This window comes from Chiloscyllium punctatum, chromosome 50 (genome assembly GCF_047496795.1).
Source record: "Chiloscyllium punctatum isolate Juve2018m chromosome 50, sChiPun1.3, whole genome shotgun sequence".
Taxonomy (NCBI): Eukaryota; Metazoa; Chordata; class Chondrichthyes; order Orectolobiformes; family Hemiscylliidae; genus Chiloscyllium; species Chiloscyllium punctatum.
This window is the reverse complement of record NC_092788.1, coordinates 26570993-26579949: the sequence shown is the minus strand read 5'-3', so window position 1 is coordinate 26579949 and position 8957 is coordinate 26570993. Positions and strand designations below refer to the sequence as shown.

General features: G+C 53.8%; 1 long non-coding RNA gene across 3 annotated transcripts in view; it reads left to right on the top strand.

The window, feature by feature from the left end:
- Positions 1 to 4813: 4813 nt before the first annotated feature.
- Positions 4814 to 8957, top strand: part of LOC140470070 (uncharacterized) — an 87827-nt gene continuing 83683 nt past the window's right edge. For 2 of the 3 annotated variants that reach the window (XR_011956337.1, XR_011956336.1), the window contains exon 1: positions 4814 to 4954. This is a non-coding gene — a long non-coding RNA (uncharacterized lncRNA). The remainder of the gene's footprint in view (positions 4955 to 8957) is intronic. The other variant, XR_011956338.1, reaches the window with a different exon arrangement.

Here is an 8957-nt window from a genome sequence, read left to right as displayed (position 1 = left end):
TACTGACCCCCTCACAGCGCGGTGATCCCTCAGTACTGACCCCCTCACAGTGCGGTGATCCCTCAGTACTAATCCCCTCACAGTGCGGTGATCCCTCAGTACTGACCCCCTCACAGTGCGGTGATCCCTCAGTACTGACCCCCTCACATCGCGGTGATCCCTCAGTACTGACCCCCTCACATCGCGGTGATCCCTCAGTACTAATCCCCTCAGAGTGTGGTGCTCCCTCAGTACTGACCCCCTCACATCGCGATGATCCCTCAGTACAAATCCCCTCAGAGTGCAGTGCTCCCTCAGTTCTAACCCTTTCACAGTGCAGCGCTCCCTCAGTAGTAACCCTCTCACAGTGCGACACTCTGACAGCATGGCCATCCATTAGTACTGACCGTCAGAGAGTGCGCACTTCATCATTACTGAATCTCTCACTGCACAGCAATCCCTCCATCCTGACTCACTGACAATGCTGCACTCCCTCCACACTGACCCTCTCACAATGCTGCACTCCCTCCACACTGATCCTGTGACAATGCTGCACTCCCTCCACACTGACCCTCTGACAATGCTGCACTCCCTCCACACTGACCCTCTGATAATGCTGCACTCCCTCCACACTGACCCTCTGATAATGCTGCACTCCCGCCACACTGACCCTCTGACAATGCTGCACTCCCTCCACACTGATCCTCTGACAATGCTGCACCCCCTCCATACTGAACCTCTGACACTGCTGCACTCCCCCCACACTGACCCTCTGACAATGCTGCACTCCCTCCACACTAACCCTTTGACAATGCTGCACTCCCTCCATACTGATCCTCTGACAATGCTGCACTCCCTCCACACTGACCCTCTGACAATGCTGCACTCCCTCCACAGTGATCCTCTGACAATGCTGCACCCCCTCCATACTGAACCTCTGACACTGCTGCACTCCCCCCACACTGACCCTCTGACAATGCTGCACTCCCTCCACACTGATCCTCTGACAATGCTGCACTCCCTCCACACTGACCCTCTGACAATGCTGCACTCCCTCCACACTGATCCTCTGACAATGCTGCACTCCCTCCACACTGACCCTCTGATAATGCTGCACTCCCTCCACACTGACCCTCTGACAATGCTGCACTCCCTCCACACTGATCCTCTGACAATGCTGCACTCCCTCCACACTGATCCTCTGACAATGCTGCACTCCCCCCACACTGACCCTCTGACAATGCTGCACTCTCTCCACACTGATCCTCTGACAATGCTGCACTCCCTCCACACTGACCCTCTGACAATGCTGCACTCCCTCCACACTGATCCTCTGACAATGCTGCACTCCCCCCACACTGACCCTCTGATAATGCTGCACTCCCTCCACACTGACCCTCTGACAATGCTGCACTCCCTCCACACTGATCCTCTGACAATGCTGCACTCCCTCCACACTGATCCTCTGACAATGCTGCACTCCCTCCACACTGACCCTCTGATAATGCTGCACTCCCTCCACACTGATCCTCTGATAATTCTGCACTCCCTCCACACTGATCCTCTGACAATGCTGCACTCCCTCCACACTGACCCTCTGACAGTGTAGCACTTCCTCAGTACTGACCCTCTGACAGTGTAGCACTCCCTCAGTACTGACCCTCTGACAGTGTGGAAGTGGCCCTATACAGACCCTCTGACAGTGTGGCCCAATCTCAGGCCAAAACCTCTGACAGTACTGCACTCCCTCAGCACTGACCCATTGACAGTGTAGGACTCCCTCAGTACTGACTAATTGACAGTGTAGTATTCTCTCAGTACTGACCCATTGACAGTGTAGTACTCTCTCAATACTGACTCATTGACAATGTAGCACTCCCTCAGCTCTGACCCATTGACAGTGAAGTACTCCCTCAGCACTGACCCATTGACAGTGTAGTACTCCCTCAGCACTGACCCATTGACAGTGTAGCACTCCCTCAGTACTGACCCATTGACAATGTAGTACTCCCTCAGTACTGACCCATTGACAGTGTAGTACTCCCTCAGTACTGACCCATTGACAGTGTAGTACTCCCTCAGTACTGACCCATTGAGAGTGTAGTACTCCCTCAGTACTGACTCATTGACAGTGTAGTACTCTCTCAGTACTGACCCTCTGCCTCGGTCCTGCCCCTCTGACAGTCCAGCAGTGCCTCAGGGTACTGTCTATCTGACAGTGTAACACTCTCTCTGTACTAACCCTCTGACAGTGCAGCACTCCCTCAGTACTGACCCTCTGACAGTGCAGCACTCCCTCAGTACTGATACTCTGACAGTGCAGCACTCCCTCAGTACTGACCCTCTGACAATGAAGCACTCCCTCCGTACTGACCCTCTGACATTGTAACACTACCTCAGTCCTGACCCTCTGACAGTGCGGCCCTCCCTCAGAACTGACCCTCCGACAGTGCGGCACTCCCGCAATACTGAGCCTCTGACAGTGCAGCGCTCCCTCAGTACTGATACTCTGACAGTGCAGCACTCCCTCAGTACTGACCCTCTGACAGTGCAGCACTCCCTCAGTACTGACCCTCTGACAGTGCAGCACTCCCTCAGTACTGACCCTCTGACAGTGCAGCACTCCCTCCGTACTGACCCTCTGACAGTGCAGCACTCCCTCAGTACTGACCCTCTGACAGTGCAGCACTCCCTCAGTACTGACCCTCTGACAGTGCAGCACTCCCTCAGTACTGACCCTCTGACAGTGTAGCACTCTCTCTGTACTAACCCTCTGACAGTGCAGCACTCCCTCAGTACTAACCCTCTGACAGTGCAGCACTCCCTCAGTACTGACCCTCAGACAATGAGGCACTCCCTCAGTACTCACCCTCTGATGGTGCAGTGCTCTCTCAGTGCAGATCCTCTGATAGGGAGGCTTGCCGTCTGGACTGACCCTCTGACAGTGTGGTGCTCACTCAGTACTGACTCTCTGACAGTGCAGCACTCCCTCAGTACTGACCCTCTGACAGTGTGGAAGTGGCCCTATACTGACCCTCTGACAGTGTGGCCCAATCTCAGGCCAAAACCTCTGACAGTACTGCACTCCCTCAGCACTGACCCATTGACAGTGTAGCACTCCCTCAGTACTGACCCTCTGACAGTGAAGTACTCCCTCAGTACTGACCCATTGACAGTGTAGCACTGCCTCAGCACTGACCCATTGACAGTGTGGTACTCCCTCAGCACTGACCCATTGACAGTGTAGTACTCTCTCAGTACTGACCCATTGACAATGTAGCACTCCCTCAGTACTGACCCATTGACAGTGTAGTACACCCTCAGCACTGACCCATTGACAGTGAAGTACTCCCTCAGTACTGACCCATTGACAGTGTAGTACTCTCTCAGCACTGACCCATTGACAGTGTAGCACTCCCTCAGTACTGACCCATTGACAGTGTAGCACTCCCTCAGCACTGACCCATTGACAGTGTAGTACTCCCTCAGTACTGACCCATTGAGAGTGTAGTACTCCCTCAGTACTGACTCATTGACAGTGTAGTACTCTCTCAGTACTGACCCTCTGCCTCGGTCCTGCCCCTCTGACAGTCCAGCAGTGCCTCAGGGTACTGTCTATCTGACAGTGTAACACTCTCTCTGTACTAACCCTCTGACACTGCAGCACTCCCTCAGTACTGACCCTCTGACAGAGCAGCACTCCCTCAGTACTGACCCTCTGACAGAGCAGCACTCCCTCAGTACTGACCCTCTGACAGTGCAGCACTCTCTCGGTACTGACTCTCTGACAGTGCAGCACTCCCTCAGTACTGACCCTCTGACAGTGTAGCACTCCCTCAGTACTGACCCTCTGGTAGTGTGACACTCCCTCAGTACTGACTCTCCGACAGTGCAGCACTCCCTCAGTACTGACCCTCAGACAATGAGGCACTCCCTCAGTACTGACCCTCTGATGGTGCAGTGCTCTCTCAGTGCAGATCCTCTGATAGTGAGGCTTGCCGTCTGGACTGACCCTCTGACAGTGTGGTGCTCCCTCAGTACTGACTCTCTGAGAGTGCAGCACTCCCTCAGTACTGACCCTCTGACAGTGCAGCACTCCCTCAGTACTGACCCTCTGACAGTGCAGCACTCCCTCAGTACTGACCCTCTGACAGTGCAGCACTCCCTCAGTACTGACCCTCTGACAGTGCAGCGCTCCATCAGTACTGACCCTCTGACAGTGCAGCGCTCCCTCAGTACTGGCCCTCTGACAGTGCAGCACTCCCTCTGTACTGACCCTCTGACAGTGCAGTGCTCCCTCAGTACTGACCCTCAGACAATGAGGCACTCCCTCAGTACTGACCCTCTGATGGTGCAGTGCTCTCTCAGTGCAGATCCTCTGATAGGGAGGCTTGCCGTCTGGACTGACCCTCTGACAGTGTGGTGCTCCCTCAGTACTGACTCTCTGACAGTGCAGCACTCCCTCAGTACTGACCCCTCTGACAGTGCAGCACTCCCTCAGTACTGACTCTCTGACAGTGTGGAAGTGGCCCTATACTGACCCTCTGACAGTGTGGCCCAATCTCAGGGTTTTGAGGAAGGGTCACTTGACAAAGGCACTTCACAAAGATCCTGATCAATGTAACTTTGTGATATTAGTTCAGAAGGAACAGCTCAGACCTAACATTTCCGTGTGCCTTTGTTCTGTATCTGTTCTCCCATGTAGCAAGCACTCCGAATACAATACCTTACACAGCCTTAAACCTGTTTGTCAACTTTCAGCAGAAGCAGCCTCAGGGCATTGAACACAGACTGAATTACTCAGTGACGCTTGGATCAGGTGAAGTTCTCAAGTCAACAGATGGTGAGGAAATTCAGCACAATTCAGCAGGGAGCAACGGTGAAGAGAGAGAGGAACAATTCGCATCCCAAGTGACTCTTCCTCAAAATGGTCTGTTCTGAAGGAACTTTCCCGCAGAAATCACTGGATTGAAAGGTGAACTCTCTCTCTGTCTCTTTCTCCCTCTCCCTTCAGAGATGCTGCTGGACATGCTGAGCTTCTTCAGCAATCTCTGTATTGATGTTTCAGGTCTCTAGTGCGTCCGTACAGATTGATTTTAGTGTTGAATTCTCCAGCTTGCTCTATTAAAGGGATTGAATCCCTCTGCTACAAAGGGGGGTCTGTTACCACAGCTAACAGGTTTGTGATGCCAACATTGTTGGTTCAATCTCTATGATGTCTGAAATTACCATGAAGGCCCCAGCTTCTCAACCTCGCCTCTCATCTGAGGTGTGTGACCCACCAGCCTCTCTCCCTGACAAGACAGCAGCTCTCGGGTCCTCCTGGTCTATATTAACTTCCCAACTTTAAAAAGGACACTCCAGTAAGAGAGCTCTTTACATGGTTCAGGTCAAACTCCTGGAGCCCCCTCCCTAACATCACTGTGGGACACCCAAGGACTGCAGCAGGAGAGTACAGCTCACCCCCACCTTCCAGGCAACTATTAGAGGCTGTGGGAATCACATACAAGCCACATTTGGAAATAAGTGTTATAACAGGGTGACGGTGGATGGTCACTAACTCTGTTTCTTTACCTCTGTTGAAATCAGCGTAATGAAGAAGCTCAGGGTGGGTCGAAAATTACAGAGGGTCAGTACTGAGGGAGCACCATACTGTCAGAGGGTCAGTACAGAGAGAGTGCTCCGCTGTCAGAGGGTCAGTACAGAGAGAGTGCTCCGCTGTCAGAGGGTCAGTACAGAGAGAGTGCTACACTGTCAGAGGGTCAGTACTGAGGCACTGCTGGACTGTCAGAGGAGCAGGACCGAGCCTGAGGGTCAGTACTGAGGGAGTGCTTCACTATCAATGAGTCAGTACTGAGGGAGTGCGACACTGTCAATGAGTCAGTACTGAGGCAGTGCTGTACTGTCAGAGTATCAGTTATGATGGAGTGCTGTACTGTCAGAGGTTTTGTCCTGAGATTGGGCCACACTGTCGGAGGGTCAGTATAGGGCAACTTCCACACTGTCAGAGAGTCAGTACTGAGTGAGTGCATCACTATCAGAGGATCAGTGTGGAGGGAGTGCAGCATTGTCAGAGGATCAGTGTGGAGGGAGTGCAGCATTGTCAGAGGGTCAGTGTGGAGGGAGTGCTGTATTGACAGAGGATCAGTATGGAGGGAGTGCAGCATTGTCAGAGGGTCAGTGTGAAAGGAGGGCTGTATTGACAGAGGATCAGTGTGGAGGGAGTGCAGCATTGTCAGAGGGTCAGTGTGAAAGGAGGGCTGTATTGACAGAGGATCAGTGTGGAGGGAGTGCAGCATTGTCAGAGGATCAGTGTGGAGGGAGTGCTGCATTGTCAGAGGGTCAGTGTGGAGGGAGTGCTGCATTGTCAGAGGGTCAGTGTGGAGGGAGTGCAGCATTGTCAGAGGATCAGTGTGGAGGGAGTGCTGTATTGACAGAGGATCAGTATGGAGGGAGTGCAGCATTGTCAGAGGGTCAGTGTGCAGGGAGTGCAGCATTGTCAGAGGGTCAGTGTGGAGGGAGTGCAGCATTGTCAGAGGGTCAGTGTGGAGGCAGTGCAGCATTATCAGAGGATCAGTGTGGAGGGAGTGCAGCATTGTCAGAGGATCAGTGTGGAGGGAGTGCAGCATTGTCAGAGGGTCAGTGTGGAGGGAGTGCAGCATTATCAGAGGATCAGTGTGGAGGGAGTGCTGCATTGTCAGAGGGTCAGTGTGGAGGGAGTGCAGCATTGTCAGAGGATCAGTGTGGAGGGAGTGCAGCATTATCAGAGGATCAGTGTGGAGGGAGTGCAGCATTGTCAGAGGGTCAGTGTGGAGGGAGTGCTGTATTGACAGAGGATCAGTGTGGAGGTAGTGCTGCATTGTCAGAGGGTAAGTATGGAGGGAGTGCTGCATTGTCAGTGAGTCAGGACGGAGGGATTGCTGTTCAGTGAGAGGGTCAGTAATGATGAAGTGCGCACTCTCTGACGGTCAGTACTAATGGATGACCATGCTGTCAGAGTGTCGCACTGTGGGAGGGTTACTACTGAGGGAGCGCTGCACTGTGAAAGGGTTTGAACTGAGGGAGCACTGCACTCGGAGGGGGATTAGTACTGAGGGATCACCGCGCTGTGAGGGGGTCAGTACTGAGGGATCACCGCGCTGTGAGGGGGTCAGTACTGAGGGATCACCGCACTGCGAGGGGGTCAGTACTGAGGGATCACCGCGATGTGAGGGGGTCAGTACTGAGGGAGCACCTCACTCTGACGGGATTAGTACTGAGGGACCACCGCGCTGTGAGGGGGTCAATACTGAGGGAGCACCACACTCTGAGGGGATTAGTACTGAGGGATCAGCGCGATGTGAGGGGGTCAGTACTGAGGGAGCACCACACTCTGAGGGGATTAGTACTGAGGGATCACTGCGCTGTGAGAGGATCAGTACTGAGGGATCACCGCACTGTGAGGGGGTCAGTACTGAGGGAGCACCACACTATGTGTCGGACAGTCAGTACTGAGTGATTTCTGCATTGCCAGAGGGTCAGTACTGAGAGAGTGATGCACACTCAAAGGGTCATTACTGAGGGAGCGCTACACGGTCAGTGTGTCAGTTCTGAGGGAGTGTTGTTTCAGAGGGTCAGTACTGAGGGAGAGCTGCACTGCCAAAGGGTCAGTACTGAGGGAGTTCTGCTCTGTCGGAGAGTCAGTACTAAAAAAATGCCACGTTATCGGAGGGTCGGTATCGAGGGAGTGCTGCACTGTAAGCGCATCGGTATTGAGGTAGGGCTGCATTGTCGGAGGGTCAGTACTGAGGGAATGCCACATTGTAGAAATGTCAGTGCAAAGAGAGTGCTGCAGTGTCAGAGTGTCAGTACTGAGGGAATGCTGTTGTGTCAGGGCGTCATTTCTGAGGGTGTGCTGCAGTGTCAAAGGAGCAGTGCTGAAGGTGTGCTGCACTGTCAGAGGGTCAGTACTGAGGGAGTGCTGCACCGTCAGGGGCGCAGGGCCAAGGGGCTGTTGCAGTGTCAGAGGGTCAGTTCTGAGGGAGTACTGAATGATCAGAGAATGTGCCGCATTGTCTGAAAGTCAGTATGAAGGTGCCCACACTGTGGGAGGGTCAGTATACATGCAATGCCTCACTGTCAGAGGGTCAGTACAGAGGGAATGCTGCAGTGTCATAGGAACAGTATTGAGGGAGAGTCACACTGTCAGAGGGTCAGTACTGAGGGAGTGCCACACTGTCAGAGGGTCAGAACTGAGGGAGTGCCACACTGTCAGAGGGTCAGAACTGAGGGAGCGCTGCACTGTCAGAGGGTCAGTACTGAGGGAATGCTTCACTGTCAGAGTGTCAGTACTGAGATAGTGCTGCACTGTCAGAGGGTCAGTACTGAGGGAGTGCTGCACTGTCAGAGGGTCAGGACTGAGGGAGTGCTGCAATGTCAGAGGGTCAGTACGGAGGGAGTGCTGCACTGTCAGAGGGTCAGTACTGAGGCAGTGCTGCACTGTCAGAAGGTCAGTTCTGAGGGAGGGCTGCACTGTCAGAGAGTCAGCACTGCAGGTGTGCCATACTGTCGGAAGGTCAGTACTGTGGAAATGCTGCACTGTCAGAGGATACGACTGAGGGAGTGCTGCGCTATCAGGGGGGGTCAGTAATGGGGGATTGCTGCAATGTCAGAGGGTCAATCTGGGGGCAGTGCTGCACTGTGAGAAGGTCAGTACTGAGGGAGTGCTGCAGTGTCAGAGAGTCAGTACTGAGGGAGTGCTGCACAGTCAGAGGGTCAGTACTGAGGGAGTGCTGCAGTGTCAGAGAGACAGCACTGTGGGAGAGCTGCAGTGTCAGAGAGTCAGTACTGAGGGAGTGCTGCACTGTCAGAGGGTCAGTACTGAGGGAGTGCTGCACTGTCAGAGGGCCAGTACTGAGGGAGTGCTGCACTGTCAGAGGGTCAGTACTGAGGGAGTGCTGCACTGTCAGAGGGCCAGTACTGAGGGAGTGCTGCACTGT